Source organism: Cyprinus carpio, chromosome B3, assembly GCF_018340385.1.
Source record: "Cyprinus carpio isolate SPL01 chromosome B3, ASM1834038v1, whole genome shotgun sequence".
NCBI lineage: Eukaryota > Metazoa > Chordata > Actinopteri > Cypriniformes > Cyprinidae > Cyprinus > Cyprinus carpio.
The window spans coordinates 41,273,682-41,291,408 of record NC_056599.1 but is presented as its reverse complement, the minus strand read 5'-3'; the positions used below and the strand labels follow the sequence as shown (position 1 = coordinate 41,291,408).

General features: G+C 42.7%; 1 long non-coding RNA gene across 1 annotated transcript; it reads left to right on the top strand.

The window, feature by feature from the left end:
- The first annotated feature begins 9,469 nt into the window (after positions 1-9,469).
- On the top strand, positions 9,470-9,887 carry LOC122136637. Its single transcript, XR_006154283.1, has 2 exons — positions 9,470-9,518; positions 9,633-9,887. It is a non-coding gene; the product is annotated as an uncharacterized LOC122136637 (long non-coding RNA).
- The last annotated feature ends 7,840 nt before the right edge of the window (positions 9,888-17,727 follow it).

Here is a 17,727-nt window from a genome sequence, read left to right as displayed (position 1 = left end):
AAATAAAATAAAAATAAGGTTAAATAAAAGCAGCGCAAGGCACATGGCAGATAGAGTGCAAACCAGTGAACAAACAGTGCAGATAAAAAGATTTTTAGTGCATAAAAAATAGCTTATTCAGTGATTAAAGTGACAAAGGGCTCAAGAGCAGTTATTTTATTTAAACTGACTGATGAGGTGGTAGAATGACGTCAGTTCCATGGTGAATGAGGTAGTGAGCAGACCAATGCTGCACGAAGTGACTGGTGCATGTCATCGTATGTTAGAGGGAGGGGGGGGGTGGAAGGACCTGGGGATGTGGGATCTGGGGTGGGGGTTCATAGTGGTGCCGGGGCAGAAGAGGGAAGGGGGGGGGGCAAGTTCGGGAGCGAGTTCAACTTCCTGACAGCCTGATGGATGAAGCTGTCCTTCAGTCTGCTGGTCCTGGCCTGGAGACTCCGCAGTCTCCTCCCTGATGGCAGCAGACTGAAGAAGCTGTGTGAGAGGTGTGTGGGATCACCTGCAATGCAGAGGGCTTTGCGAGTGAGACGGGTTCCGTAAATGTCCTGGAGGGAGGGTAGAGAGACACCAATGATCTTCTCAGCTGCTCTCACTATGCGTTGCAGAGTCTTCCGGCAGGACGCGTTGCAGGCGCCATACCACACAGTGATGCAGCTGGTCAGAATGCTCTCGATGGTGCCTCTGTAGAAGGTGCACATGATGGGGGGTGGGGCTCTGGCTCTCCTCAGTTTGCGGAGGAAGTAGAGACGCTGCTGTGATTTCTTGGCCAGTGCTGCAGTGTTGTCAGTCCAGTAGAGGTCCTCTGTGATGTGTGCACCCAGGAACTTGGTGCCTGCTCACTCTCTCCACAGTCGCACCGTTGATGGTCAGAGGAACATGCTGAGTGTGCGCTCTCCTGAAGTCAACAACAATCTCCTTCATCTTCTCCACGTTCAGAGAGAGATTGTTGTCACTGCACCACCCGGCCAGGCGGCTCACCTCGCTCCTGTAGTTTGTCTCATCTCAGTTGCTAATGAGACCCACCACAGTCGTGTCATCCGCAAACTTGATGAAGAGGTTGGAGTTGTGTGACGGTGTGCAGTCGTGGGTCAGCAGAGTGAAGAGGAGGGGGCTCAGCACACATCCTTGGGGGGCTCCAGTGTTCAGTGTTATGGTGCTGGATGTGTTGCTGCCGACACGTACTGCCTGAGGTCTTCCAGTCAGAAAATCCAAAAGCAGGTTTGGGGGGGTAGTGTTGAGCCCCAGCTCGACCAGTTTGTGAATGAGCTGTTGAGGGATGATTGTGTTGAATGCTGAACTAAAGTCTATGAACAGCAGCATTCTGACGTATGAGTCGTCTTTTTTTCTCTAGATGTGTGAGTGCTGAGTGGAGGGTAGTTGAGATGGCATCATCGGTCGACCGGTTGGACCGATATGCAAACTGGAATGGGTCCAAGGAGGAGGGGAGGGCAGACTTGATATGGTGCATGACTAGCCGTTCGAAGCACTTCATGAGGATGGGAGTAAGTGCAACAGGACGGTAGTCATTGAAGCAGGATGGAGATGGCTTCTTCGGGACTGGAATAATGGTGGTAGTTTTGAAACATGTGGGAACAACAGCCTGACTAAGTGAGATGTTGAAAATGTCTGTGAAGACATCAGTGAGTTCTGCTGCACAGTCTCTCAGTACATACACACCCAGGGATGTTGTCAGGACCCGGAGCTTTGCGTGCATTGATCCTGCTAAAGGATCTCCTCACGCTGTCAGGGGTCAGCATCATCACCTGGTCACTGGGAGGTTCAATTATTATTATTAATATTTAAGAAATTTGAAATCATTTGACAATGGATTAAAAAATGTGTAAAAGAAACATGCTTATACTTTAGATGACAGTATTTTTCACAAATAATTATTATATATATTTTTAATTTAATAGTTAGTAAGAAGTGTAAACTGGTGGGAAGTGGGTATTCTGTGTTGTTTGTGTTTTGTGGGAATCATATTTTTCAAATAAACTCAGGGTAACAATCATTTTACATACAGCACACAGTGAAAATGACATGAATATGACAGTGGGCAAATGCATAAAGTGCAGTATAATTTGAAATCATGAGTTTATAGTTTAAAGCATTCAATTCACACAGACTGACCATCACGCAGAGAACACGTGATCATGCTGGATACACATACACACTTCACAAGATCTCACAGCTGGATTCGACTGAGTTTGTAAGGTTTGTGAAATTAAATGTTCATTAATCATTTAAAGATTTGTTTAAATTATATAAATGCATATTTGCCTAATGCTGACAGGAAACGAGAAAGTAATATAATGTTTGCCTTTCTATTACTAATAATATAAAAGCAATCGTTATAATACTTTCTATATACATTAATTTCTTTGTTTAACCATTCTATCTGATTATTAGACAGACTTCTATCTGTGTTAGACAGAACTGTTAATGACGACAAACAAGAGAGAGAGTGTGAAGCACTGGCACTCAGGCACTGCCACTCTCAGCGCCGTCAAAATAAAGTCCCGCCTCAAACACATCGGTCAAGCAGAAAAACTTATCGGCCGATGCCGATATTTGAAAAATGACTAATATTGGCCGATATATCGGTCGACACCATACGAACTGGGGGGAACACAAATCAACTATTTACAGCTATATAGAAAACATGTAGTCAGCAAAAAATGTATCAAGCAATTGACAAAGGAAGGTATGGACTGAATGTAATGAACTAGGACATTTAAGAAACAAACTACAGTTTAGACAAAATTCAGATTATAACTATTTTTTATAAGTTTACGTTGTTTACGTCTTTTATTGATTTTTCTGAACATTTCTGCCGTATACACATAAACTGACAGTCACCACTGATAAGCTACTACTAAATATTGTAGAAACTTAATTTTCTGTAAAGTTGCTTTGCAATGATCTGTATCGTAAAAAGCGCTATACAAATAAACTTGAATTGAAAATAAGCAGTTTTTTTTTTTTTTTTTACCACAACTAAAAACTGTTTCATTTTTGAACAGTGTGGACAGTGTCTCATGGATAGGAATATACTGGGCAAAGCACTCCTTTCCATTTTCATCACTTCCCAAAAAAAAGGCACAGGCTCAACATAGTTGAAACTGTTTTTATAAACGCTCTTCCTTTTTAGATCTGTGCTCAAAATGTTCCTGTTGTACACATTTTAAGAAGATCTGCCCTGTTAATTTCATCAGTGATGTTGCTTTTTAAGTAATAATAAACAGGCAATATCCCAGCAATATTCATGCTTATACACAACTAGTTTATTGTGAGAATTGAACAAAGTATTTAAAGTGAGAAGGGTACATAAAAAGCATGCATTTTAAGGTTAGACTTTAAATGCTGATGTTAAATCCACTATTTAATTGTGTATAAATGTTCTACAGTCTATACACAGTGTTAAGTCCAATTACATATGAAGTAACTGTTATTAAATTACAGTAACTAGTAACTAGTTACACCAAACACTGCTCTCAGTATACTGGTCTTTGTATTCCTTTTACAGGGAGTATGTGGTTTTTATTCCATCTTGACTTCACCTGGGTCCCGATCACCCTGTTATTTACTTCACAATGAAAACAGATGGGCCATTATCCTTTGGGGTTTTTTATTTTTTATATAACCCACTTCAAACATGCATGACCAGAACAAAGACAGATCAATTCAAAAACTGGGCACTGGAGCCAATATCTTCATATTTCTCCTTTTTGTTTGCTTACAGTTGCCAGCATCTGTTCTGGAGGACATTTTTATTGATGTTGTTCTCCAGGAGGGTGATGAGCCAATTCTGACACTGGCCCTTGTGTGCACTCACTTCAGAGACCTTGTGACAAAAGAAGCCTTCAGAAGAAGAGCCCATTTTCTTTGGCTTGACAGAAAGTGTTCCCTAGTAGTTTTTGCATACCTTATGTATTTTAAAAAAAGCATAAGAAATTCTCATGTTATTTGCTTCAACGGCCGGTTAATGAATTCCAGCCTTGTGGATTTTTGAATGTGTGTACTTTGACATGTCTCTGGTGTCACAAATTGGAGTGCTTTCTCCTCATACTACAAGGCGGAGTTCTACAAAATGTACAGACTGGTTATTAAAGGATTTGTTTTGAAATTTGTTGTTTTGTATTTTAGTTGTCTTTTGTGTGTTTTTACGTCAACATTGTGCCTTTCGTAATCAGTGTTATTGTTTTCACATGTTTCTCATTCTGGGCTGTCTTTTTAAGCTGATCACTTCCTTTGCATCTTTGCTTGGTTATTATTGTTCCTAAGCAAGTTGCTGCCGTAAGTCTGCTCTAAGTTCCAAGGTCTATTCTTTGAAAGTATTTTTGAATTGTTTTCCTGTGAATAGTTTTGCTATTTTTTCTCTGAGTTTTTGTTTTGGAGACTTTTACTATTTTTGACCCTTTCTGGTCTGAGGATTTTTCTGTTTTGCAACCTAACTCTATACAAAGGATTTTTTTGTCCCCTTTTTGCTGTTTTTTGTTAAATAAACTCCTCTGAGTTAAGTTAACAAGGCGTCTGACTATTGGGTTCAACTACCTCCTATGGCTCAGCGGTAGAAATTCAGACTCTGGCATCAGAGACCCAGGTTTGATCCCCGGTCCTGACAGAATAACCAAGCCACATTATGAACCCAGAGGCGCCAAATCCTCAAGAACTCCTTGCTACCGTTGCTCAGTATGAGTCCACAGTCCAACGCCATGAGTCAGCACTAGCTCAGCAGGAGACTTTGATGACTAGACACTCCCAGTTGCTGTCTGATCTCATGACTTCTGTCCGTCAGATCTTTGACCGGCTGCCCTCTACCTCAGTTACTGCTTCTCCTGCTGCCTCTGTACCCCTTCCAGATTCTCGAGTGCTCTCTCCTCTAAGTGAACCCCGCCTACCTCCCACCACAACACATTTCTCAGGTGACCCCAGTGCATGTGATGGGTTCCTGACTCAATGCTCTCTCACGTTTGAACTACAACCATCGTCCTTCCCCTCAGATCGAGCCAAGATCGCATACGTAATCACCCTCCTTTCTGGCAAAGCTCTTTCTTGGGCAACCGCGGTCTGGAAGGCACAAGCCCCCTTCTGTACAAGTTATTCCGCATTCGAAAAGGAGTTCAAGCGAGTCTTCGATCACCCCTTCAGTGGCCGACAAGCCTCAAAGAGAGACTTCTCACCCTCCGTCAAGGTAATGGCAGTGCAGCTGAATATGCCATTCAGTTTCGGACCGTTGCAGCAGGGAGTGGTTGGAACAATGAGGCCCTCATGGTGTGTTTCCTGAATGGTCTGTCAGAGGCAATCAAGGATGATCTGGCTACCAGAGAACCTGCTGTTGATCTGGAAACCCTTATGGATCAAGCAATCCGGCTGGATAATCGTCTGAGAGAGAGAAGTAGGAATCGGCCATCTGTTTCCTCATTGTCTGCCAGTCCAGCTCTTGCTCAAATGCCACCAGTGCCCCAAGATACTTCGGAACCCATGCAATTGGGTAGGGCTAGGCTTTCCCCGCTTGGAACGAGACCGTCGTATGAGAGAGCGCTGTTGTCTATATTGTGGATTGTATGGTCATTTTCGCTCCACCTGCCCCGAGCTTTCGGGAAACGCCCAGTCCCGTACAGGCAAGGAAGGACTGTGACGGGAGTTACACGCACCACTTCACCTTCCAACTCTGGGCTGTTCCTTCCTATCACACTCACTTGGAGAGAACAAAAACACCCACTCGAGGCATTGATTGATTCTGGCGCTGCCGGGAATTTCATGGATGTTTCTCTTGCTAAGAGTCTTCAGATCCCTACTTATTCTCTTCCTGCACCCCTAACTGTGACAGCCTTGGATGGAAGACCATTGTCTCCCGGGAAAGTAACCCACCTCACCTCTCTCCTTGGTCTCACCACTTACCAGCACCAGGAGAGAATGTGCTTTAACCTTATACAGTCTCCAGAGTTCTCTGTTATCCTCGGACACCCATGGCTTCTCCAGCATAATCCACACTTTGACTGGTCCACTGGCACTGTTCTCAGTTGGGGTCCCACCTGTCACACTAAATGCTTGGCCCAGAACCCCCCTGACCTTATTCTCGAGTCCAAAGAAACCCTAGATCTGTCTCAAGTCCCTGCTCAGTACCACCACCTCAAAGCAGTGTTCAGTAAAAGGAAGGCCACCTCCTTACCACCTCATCGGCCTTATGACTGCGCCATTGAGTTACTCCCGGGTACCTGTCCCCCTAGAGGTCGTATATTCTCTTTGTCTCCCCCTGAACGAACTGCTATGGACAGATACATTAATGAAGCTCTTGTGGCAGGCATCATCCAACCATCCACTTCCCCTGCTGGAGCCGGATTCTTTTTTTGTTGGGAAGAAGGATGGCGGACTTCGACCATGTATTGATTACAGGGGCCTTAATAAGATAACCATTCGAAACCGCTATCCCTTGCCACTAATGACAACTGCATTTGAAATTCTGCAAGAAGCCTCCATCTTCACTAAGCTTGACTTACGCAATGCCTACCATCTTGTTCGCATTAGGCAAGGAGATGAGTGGAAAACTGCCTTCAACACGCCCACTGGGCACTATGAATATTTAGTTATGCCCTTTGGTCTCACTAATGCTCCCGCAGTATTTCAAGCTCTCATCAATGATGTTCTCAGAGACATGTTAAAACCAATTTGTTTTTGTCTACTTAGATGATATCCTCATCTTCTCGAGTTCCCTCCAAGAGCATGTAAGACACGTCAGTAAGGTTCTGAGACGCCTTCTTGATAACCATCTTTATGTTAAACCTGAGAAATGTGAGTTTCATGTGACCAAGGTTCAGTTCCTGGGGTTCATCATCAAGCCTGGCCAAATACAAATGGATCCTCAAAAGGTTCAAGCTGTTGTGGATTGGGCCTCCCCCTCATCGGTAAAAGAGGTACCAAGCGTTTCCTTGGCTTTGCCAATTTTTATCGCAAATTCATCCGGAACTTTAGTACTGTGGCGGCTCCTTTATCTGCTCTCACCAAGGGGAACACAACCAGCTTTTCTTGGGGACCTGAAGCAGAGTTGGCTTTCAACAAACTAAAGAAGTATTTCACCTCTGCACCTATTCTCATTCTCCCTAACCCAGATAGACCATTCATCGTGGAAGTCGATGCTTCAGATGTAGGGGTTGGAGCTGTATTATCCCAGAGAGGAGAGGACAACAAGCTGCATCCATGTGCATTCCTTTCCCACCGCCTTACACCAACTGAGAGGAACTATCATGTAGGGGATCGAGAGTTACTGGCAGTCAAGCTAGCGCTTGAAGAGTGGAGACATTGGCTTGAGGGGGCCAAACACCCATTCCAAGTACTCACGGACCACAAAAACTCTGGAATATATTCAGCAGGCAAAGCGACTCAACCCCCGCCAGGCACGTTGGTCCTTATTTTTCAATAGATTCCAGTTCATCTTGTCCTCCTACCCGCCCTGGCTCTAAGAACCTTAAGCCTGATGCTTTTGTCCCGAGCATATGTTAAAACTCCACAGGAAGATTGTGTTGCACCAATTATCCCAAGTTCCAAGATCTTAGCTCCTATCAGGTGGAATCTGGAAGATACAGTAAAACAAGCCCAAGCTAGAGAACCAGACCCAGGAGGGGGGCCAACCCACTGTCTGTTTTGTCCCTAAAGCTGTCCGCTCTCAGATCCTCCAGTGGGGACACTCCTCTCGTCTCACTTGTCATCCTGGTACCTCACGCACTCTTGAGTTCCTCCAAAGACGATTTTGGTGGCCAACTATCAAGGAGGATGTGACCGCGTTTGTGAACGCATGTCCCACATGCAACCAAAATAAAATCTCTCACAGCTCTCCTCAAGGGCTATTGCACCCTCTCTCCATACCTCATAGACCTTGGTCCCATCTTTCCATGGATTTTATCACTGGTCTTCCACCATCACAAGGCAACACCACTATCATGGTCCTAGTAGATAGATTTTCCAAGGCCACCAGATTTATTCCTCTGCCTAAACTACCCACTGCAAAACAAACTGCTGAATTGGTCATAAATCATGTGTTCAGAGTCTTTGGAATTCCACAAGACATCGTCTCTGATCGAGGACCCCAGTTTTCCTCCCGATTCTGGCGGGCTTTTTGTCAATCTCTGGGGGCTACAGTGAGCCTGTCTTCTGGGTTTCACCCAGAGTCCAATGGACAAACAGAGCGGTTTAATCAAGATCTTGAGACTACACTGAGATGTATGGCAGCTAACAATCCTTCCTCTTGGTCTTCATTCATCATGTGGGCAGAATACGCACACAATACCCTTCGCTCCTCTGCAACAGGCATGTCCCCTTTCGAGTGCCAGTTCGGGTACACCCCTCCACTATTCCCTGAACAAGAGGTGGAGGTTGCAGTTCCCTCTGCTCATCAATTTGTTAAACGCTGCCGCCAGACATGGAAAAAAGCCAGACTCAAGCTCCTTAGGGCCTCTCAGCAGTACCAGCGCCAGGCTAATCGCAGACGCAGACCTGCCCCCACTCTGCGCCCTGGCCAAAGAGTCTGGCTCTCCACTAAGAACATTCCCTTGCGGGTGGAGTAATCCCGCAAACTTTCCCAGAGATTCATCGGCCCCTTCAAGATTGCCAGGAAAGTGAACCCAGTTACCTATCAATTGTACTTGCCTAAGTCTTTGAAAATTAATCCAACTTTTCATGTCTCCCTGTTAAAACCTGTTTTGTCTTCTCCTTTTCTTGCGACAGGAAGACCTCCTCCTCCTCGTATCATCGGGGGCCAGCCAGCTTACACAGTCCACAGAATACTAGATGTCCGTCAAGTACGTGGGTCCCGGCAGTATCTTGTGGACTGGGAAGGCTATGGTCCCTGCCAAGGACATCTTAGACCCCAAACTAGTGCAAGAATTTTACGCTCGCAAGCCCAGTTGTCCTGGAGGGAACGTCAGGAGCCGTTCCTAGAGGGAGGGGTCCTGTCAGAGCCTTTGTTTTGCAATGTGTTTATTTTGGCCACTAGAGGTCCCCAGTGTGCACTCTCGTCAACATTGTGCCTTTCGTAATCAGTGTTATTGTTTTCACATGTTTCTCATTCTGGGCTGTCTATTTAAGCTGATCACTTCCTTTGCATCTCTTTGCTTGGTTATTATTGTTCCTAAGCAGTTGCTGCCGTTAAGTCTGCTCTAAGTTCCAAGATCTATTCTTTGAAAGTATTTTTGAATTGTTTTCCTGTGAATAGTTTTGCTGTTTTTTCTCTGAGTTTTTGTTTTGGAGACTTTTACTATTTTTGACCCTTTCTGGTCTGAGGATTTTTCTGTTTTGCAACCTAACTCTATACAAAGGATTTTTTGTCCCCTTTTGCTGTTTTTGTTAAATAAACTCCTCTGAGTTAAGTTAACAAGGCGTCTGACTATTGGGTTCAACTACTTCCTGTGGCTCAGCGGTAGAAATTCAGACTCTGGCATCAGAGACCCAGGTTTGAGCCCCGGTCCTGACACTGGAAACTTGTATGCAAATTGGAGACATATTCAAAAACTGTATTCCAGGTATGCAGTGTTAGTTGTTGCCATGGGGTGTTTTGCTTTCAGTGATGAATTAAAACATTACAAAAATAATGAACATTGGAATATAAATGTTCTTCTTTCTTTGCTAACCTGTAGGATATGTATGTCGAGGAAGAAGAGGGGAACTCGACACCCACCCAGGCTTCTGCAGCGAGTTCTGCCAAATCTGTGCTGACCTTCTTTGAGTGTTGTGTGCATGTAGTGCTATAGATGCAAACTCACCTTTCAGTGACAACTCACTTTTTTGAGGTTGAAATGGGTCACCTATGAGATTTGCATGGATCCAATGAGAGTTGATCTTACAAGGATACTTGTGATCTTACGAGGGTAAATAAAGTACTGGAAATAGTATTTTCTTTATTCTTTACTTCAAAAACTGTCTAAAAAGGTAATACTTTATGTATTTGAGGTCTGAGGTGTGGGAATGGTGAAGAGAGAAAGAGGGCAAAGATTTTGCATTTTAGCTCCGCATCGCCATCTAATCAACTTATATTGTCTTACTGAAAATAGCCGGCATAGCACTTCATCTTTTACATTATGGGATTTTGATTATATTTTAGTCACATGCAGTTTTCTATTAATGTTCATGATCAGGGTATATACAGGAATCATGGAGTAAAATTTAATACCTTTTAACAACAGTTTTTTAAGAATCTTTTGTTTTATTTTGAGACCTCATCGCCACTCCAAGTTTTAACCGGTTACAACGGCGACACTTTAACTTATTTTTTTTATTGGTCTTTATTTATTTTTAGATAGCACAACTAAACAGACCGACTTTGTGATAACTCCTTATCAATACAACATAATTCAGAAGGGTGGGAACGAAGCACAAGATAATTAACTGAGTGACTAACCAATGTAACCCAAGAAACAAGAATTAGACCAATAAACAAAACAACTGACAAAACTTATTGTGAAGGGAAAATAAAGCTCTCCAAGCTGACGGGACAATGAGTTCATACAGTATCCAAAAGATGTATTTGTAACATCAGCTCTTATAACTGTCTGCAAACCATAGCTGTTTTGTGGAACACTTCTCATGACAAAGATCTGACTGATCAGACAGTTTACCTGTGATTACGGAGTGCTTGATTTGATAGTGTCAGTACTGCACCTGATCAAGTGTGAATGATCATGGTAAAATAATGATCACAACTATTACATCCTTTTAATTGTGTATCCCAAGCCCAATGCGGTAAAAAAAAAAAAAAAATAAAAAAAAAAAATTAGCGCAATTACCATGTCCCAAAAATAAAAAGGTCATTTCCATCCCTAAAATACATATTTTACAGTCACTATTATACACATTTATCATAATCAGAATCAGAATCAGAATGAGCTTTATTGCCAGGTATGTTTACACATACGAGGAATTTGTTTTCGTGACAGAAGCTTCTGCAGTGCAACAGAATGACAGCGACAGAACAAAAAACACACAATAAAAGAATAAAAAATACAAAAAATACAAATCAGTAGGTAAGGAATGACAATATACAAATTGACAATTGTATGGCAGATATATTACAACGAGCAGTTATGTATGTACAGGTATATTATGTGCAAAAAAATAATAATTTAAGTGTACACTAAGTATGTGTGTTAGATAATAAGTGTATGTGTCTGTAAATATAAATAGTGTAATGTGTTCCACAGTTATTATCAAGTGTTCATTAGATGGATTGCCTGGGGGAAGAAACTGTTTCCTGTGTCTGGTCGTTCTGGTGCTCAGTGCTCTGTAGCGTCGACCAGATGGCAACAGTTCAAACAGAGAGTGTGCTGGATGTGAGGGGTCCAGAGTGATTTTGCCAGCCCTTTTGCTCACTCTGGATAAGTACAGTTCTTGAATAGACGGGAGGGTTGTACCGATGATTCTCTCAGCAGCTCTCACAGCTCCTGTGGCAGGTTAAACTTCCTCAGCTGGCGAAGGAAGTACAACCTCTGCTGGGCCTTTTTCACTATGGAGTCAATGTGAATGTCCCACTTCAGGTCCTGAGAGAAAGTTGTGCCCAGGAACCTGAATGACTCCACTGCAGTCACAGTGCTGTTCATGATGGTGAGTGGGGGGAGTGCAGGGGGGTTTCTCCTGAAGTCCACGATCATCTCCACTGTTTTGAGTGTGTTGAGCTCCAGGTTGTTGAGAGTACACCAGACAGCCAGCTCTTTAACCTTCTTCCTGTAAGCAGACTTGTCACCGTCCTGAATGTGGCCGATGAGTGTGGTGTCATCTGCAAACTTCAGGAGCTTGACAGAGGGGTCCTTAGATTTGCAATCGTTAGTGTACAGGGAGAAGAGCAGTGGGGAGAGAACGCAGCCCTGAGGAGCTCCGGTGCTGATTGTATGGGTGCTGGATGTGTATTTTCCCAGCCTCACTAGCTGCTGCCTGTCTGTCAGGAAGCTGTTGATCCACTGACAGACGGAGGTGGGCACAGAGAGCTGAGTTAGTTTGGGCAGGAGGAGGTTGGGGATCGTCGTGTTAAAGGCCGAGCTGAAGTCCACAAACAGGATTCTCACATAAGTCCCTGGTCTGTCTAGGTGTTGCAGAACATAATGCAGTCCCATGTTGACTGCATCGTCCACAGACCTGTTTGCTCTGTAGGCAAACTGAAGAGGATCCAGTAAGGGTCCAGTAGTGTCCTTCAGGTGGGCCAGCACCAGTTTTTTCAAATGACTTCATGACCACAGACGTTAAAGCCACAGGCCTATAGTCATTTAGTCCTGTAATTTTGGATTTCTTTTGGGATGGGGATGATGGTGGAGCGTTTGAAGCATGAAGGGACTTTGCACAGCTCCAGTGATCTGTTGAAGATCTGTGTGAAGATGGGGGCCAGCTGGTCAGCACAGGATTTCAGACAAGCTGGTGTTACACAGTCTGGGCCTGGTGCTTTTTTCCTTTTCTGCTTCCGGAAGACCTGGCGCACCGCATCCTCACTTATCTATATTGCAGGTGTGGGGGAGAGGGGGGATGATGGAGGTGTGAATGGTGAGGGGGCGGTTGTTTGGAGAGGCATTCAAGGTGGGTTGCAAGAGTTGTGAATGGTGAGGGCAGTTGTTTGGAGAGGCGTTCAGGGTGGGTTGCAGGAGTTGTGAATGATTGTTTGGAGAGGCATTCAAGGTGGGTTGCAGGAGTTGTGAATGGTGTGAACGGTTGTGTGGAGAGGCGTTCAGGGCAGGTGATGGGTGTTCTTCTTTCAAACCTGCAGTAAAACTCGTTCAGATCGTCTGCCAGTCGTTGATTCTCCACAGTGCTGGGGGTGGTGTCTTGTAATTGGTGATCTCTTTCAGACTTTTCCACACTGATGCTGAGTCGTTGAAAGTGAACTGAGTCCTTATTTTTTCAGAATAATTCCTCTTTGCCACTTTGATCTCCTTTTCCAATGTGTATTTAGCCTGTTTATACAGGACATTGTCCCCCTGTTAAGCATCTTCTTTGGCCTGACGGAGCTGTCTGAGTTTTGCTGTGAACCACGGTTTGTCATTGTTGTAAATTAGTTGAGTCCTGGTAGGAATACACATATCCTCACAGAAACTGATATAAGATGTTACAGTCTCTGTGAGTTCGTCCAGATCGGTGGCAGCAGCTTCAAAAACACTCCAATCAGTGAGGTCAAAACAAGATTGTAAATCCTGCTCTGCTTCATTAGTCCATCTTTTTACAGTCCTTAATACAGGTTTAGCTGATTTTAGTTTCTGCCTGTAGGTCGGTATAAGATGAACCAAACAGTGATCAGAACGTCCCAAAGCTGACCGTGGAACAGAGTGGTATGCATCCTTTATTGTGGTGTAACAGTGATCCAATATATTACTGTCTCTTGTGGGACATGTAACATGCTGTCTGTATTTTGGCAGTTCACGGGAGAGATTGGCTTTATTAAAGTCCCCAAGAATGTTTAAAACAGAGTCCGGGTGTTGTTGTTCTGTCTCTGTGATCTGGTCAGCGAGTTTCTGTAAAGCCAGGCTTACGTGCGCTTGAGGAGGGATGTAAACACTCACCAGAATGAACGAGTGAAACTCCCGCGGCGAATAGAACGGCTTGCAGTTAATGAAGAGTGTTTCGAGATCTGAGCAGCACATCTTTTACACACAGTTACATCTGTACACCACCGTTCATTGATGTAAAAGCACGTCCCGCCGCCGCGCGGTTTCCCCGTTGATTCTGTGTCGCGGTCCGCTCTGAACAGCTGAAAGCCCGGCAGATGGAGCGCGCTGTCCGGAATAGCGTCATGCAGCCAAGTTTCCGTGAAACACAGAGCAGCAGAGTGTGAGAAATCCTTATTTGTCTGAGAGAGCAGAAGGAGTGGTCCGTTTTGTTGGGTAGAGAGCGGAGATTTGTCAGATGGATGCTAGGCAACAGCATTCGAAATCCGCGTTTTCTGAGTCTCACGAGCGCGTCAGCTCTTTTTCCCCGTCTTCGCTTCCTCCTGAAGCGTGTGATCAGCGCAGCTGCTCCACCGACAAAAATGTCCAGCAAAACATCAGAATAGTCGAAAACCGGTAATATATCGGGAGATGTGTGGTGCCGAATGTCCAGCAATTCGTCCCTGGTGAAACTGATTGCAGGAATATAACTAAAGACAGGACAAACTAACAAAAACAACTGCAGAGCACGTCACGGAGGCAGCCATCCTGTATCGGCGCCAGCGAGGACTCGTTCACTCTCCAAGCATTGTTTGATTTTGTATATTTGTCCGAACACAGCTCAAATGCTTCCTACTAGTGTGGCCCAAAACATTTAGCACAGTTTTATTACAGGTACAATGCAAAATGTTTCAGTGCAAGCATTTCAACTAAATGTAATTTATGCAATATTTCAAACCTTTAACCCACTGGGGAAAAATCAACCCATTGCAACAGTTTAAAAGCAGCCCAATTTCGTATAAAAAAACAACAACAACCCTGCATCCAACATCAGCTGCAGAAGTCAGATTGACTGATCAGATCACAGGTCAAAAGTAAGAGAGATCACTGACAAGATGTTGGAGGATTTTCTCCTCAACAGATTGCGAGCTTATTGACAAATATAGATGTGCTCCCTTTACACAGTGCACACGCGATCGCGAAATCGAAAGAGAACTGCCCGCGCTTATTTCAATAGGGATTTAAATACCCCACAGACTGATAGTGGCGCCATGATGTGCTAAAATTATATACAATATTAGAATGTTTGCGGGAGCGGATCCAAAAATCGCGGGAGCGGATGGGACTGGGAGCATGCGGTAATGGTTAGAAATTCAGCGAGAGCGGGATCAACAAGCCTCGCGTTATCACACAGCAGTGCATTCAGTAAGTGAGCGCGCTAACAGATGACGTCAAATCTTGCGGGATTCCATAAATAAACTACACAGAACCCCACTATTCGGACAAATACACATAATGAAAAGATGATACAAATTTAATACTTTGGTAAATGGCATTTAAGACTTTTTAATACTTTTTAAGGCCCTTAATTTTCTCTAAATTGATTTATCAACTTTTAATACTTTTTAAGACCCCGCGGATCAGTGGATGAAAGCACACCTATTTTCTACTTGATAAGAAAATATGTAGTAGACATTTGCAAATTAGAAAAAAGTGTAGAATACCCCAAAATAAGAAAAACAAAACTTTTAATTGATACATTTTACTAAGGTAAAAGAATATTACAGTGTAGATAAAGATAGATAAATCACTTGAATTGTGTATTTTATTTATTTAATATCAAATCGTCCCTGGCCACTGAAAAAGGACACTTTTATGGCTTTTTCTGGACTTGCTGGCTATGAAGACACTGGCGTTTGGGACAATCTACACCAACTGCCAGGGCTTCCCCAGAACCTCAGTCACAGAGATGAAATGGGAAATAAAGCTTTTCTTCATGCAGTGGATCGACACACAAGAGGTTAAGAAGTGCTCAACAATGCACAAGGCGTATGATGGTGATACCGTCTTGAGGCGTCCCGAGGGTGTTTGGGAAAGGTGCCAGATCCCAATTTCAGCGAAAGTGAAGGACTATAATAAATATACGGGAGGATATTTGGATACTATAATGTCTTGCACAAATTTTTGTTTATTTATTTTGTTGACATTTCTGTGGAAAACAGTTTTTCTATCCACCAGCATCTGTCAGAAGCTCAGAATAAAAGTTTTCTCAGCCAAAAGCAATTTGGAAAGACATGTGTCTGAGCTGGCCACACAGTCCAGCACCTCAGATGCCCCAGTGCTATCCACATCTGCCAAATCACTGGGAGAGTACTGCTACTTCTTGGAGTTTAATAGCTTTGTTTAAAATTAAATGCAAGGACTGCTCCCTCAATCTGCCATTTTGCTTATACATTACATGAAATGGGTCAAGCTAGATGATAAATATTTTGAACATTCAAGTGTAACACATTGTAAAAACCGTATTTTATTGGTAATAAGTCACTTTGAATAATTTGGGTTTATGGCGTAAACCTGGAGACTTCAGAAAACACATTGCCTCCCTCCAGTTAAGTAACTTTTGTTTAGAAGGTAATACAAAGAAAGTTCTCTTTTTTTTTATTTGCTGCCAAATCAAACAAATTAAATTTAAAGAAATTACTATTTGTTAATTGTAAAATTTTAAACAAACACAATAAAAAATACTACATTTTGAGGGTTTTCTGTTAAATGAGACCATTTTCATCAGTTTACTCCAATGTATATGTGTAACCTTTGTATGGATATTTAATGACCCGTGTGTGACACCTAGGTTACTGCTCCACCTAGGAAAGTAAATAATAAAAAAAATAAATAAAAATACCACAACAAGAGAATTTAACCAAAAAGAATTACAACAAAAGGACCCTTGCTGGTTCGATTTGCATCAAAGACAGAGACGTGACTTTCCAAAAAGTATACAAAAATTTATTCCGCACAAGGAAAATCATTAATTTAAAACATCCTAAAAATAGATCTCATACAAATTACCAATTAGATACCCACAGTTAATAAGAGACCATAATAAACCCACTTTAACAGAGAGGGACAAACCACACAGCAAATCAGTGAACAAAGGTTAAAACAAGTGATCACCAAAAAAATAAAAAAAAGGAAACAATACCAAAAGAAAACAAATACCCTCCCACTTCTGTTAAGCTTCAATATCACAGTTCAAATAATCAATGTGGATATACACTGGCAAATAAATTTGTAATTACGAAGAAAAGAAAACAAAAGTAGTATACACACAAACTACTAAAACGTCATTTACTACTATTTTAAGACCGTTGAAGCTACTTTTAACTGACCCAGCTACCAGCGTGTTAGTTTGATATAACAGCCCATGGAACACGCCTGTCTAATATCTCAATTCATAACGAGCAAGGCTCGTTAAAGAGCTCAATGGATACAGCGGTTCAAAACCGCGACGTCCCTGCCGTCAGTCGTGCGAACAGTACAGTAAAACAGTGACACAAGTAAATATAACAAAACGAAACAAAACAGCAGCTAGCGCTCTTGGGCCGCACCTCGTAGGAATTTCTTAAGCTATAGTGAACTTGATGCTACCTGCGCTCGCCACTTCACACACACACTCCAGAGAGGGCAACGCAAATCAAAATGAGCAGCCTGTTACTACACAGCACAGAGAAGAATGACAGTGCCCCACTTCCACAGGCTTTTTAATCACGCCACTAAAACCTGACGCACCTTCATGATTGCGCCGCACAGGTGTACTCAATGTCAAGCCACGGTTTAATGCCAGTGGGCGTATCTTACCATTTAAAATATACGAAAACATTAAAAGTTATCTACTTCCAATGAGCCAAACTGAACATTACGGATTCTCAACCCGTTACATATGTGTAGAGCACTCTTTTAAATGAAGGCATACCTTATTCTTCAGAAGTCAGAAATGGAGACACTTGAAGACACCATTGCCTCCTTTTGGTTAAAGGTTATTTAAAGAAAAAATTTTTTCCCCTGTTTATTGCCACCTATTGGAATCAAAAGAAACTTAGAGACAAAAATCTGAATTCTTACGATCAAAAAACAAATATGCCCCAGAGATGTTATTAAAAATAATTAATTTAAATGCATTTACAAGGAAGAAAAACACTGCAGCTGCTGCAAAATTTTGAGAAAATACTTTTTAATTAATCAACTAAATTTAATAATTCATAGTTTCAAAGCTCAAGAAAACACGTTTAATTATTTTAAGTTATATATATTAAAACGTATCTATATGTATAAA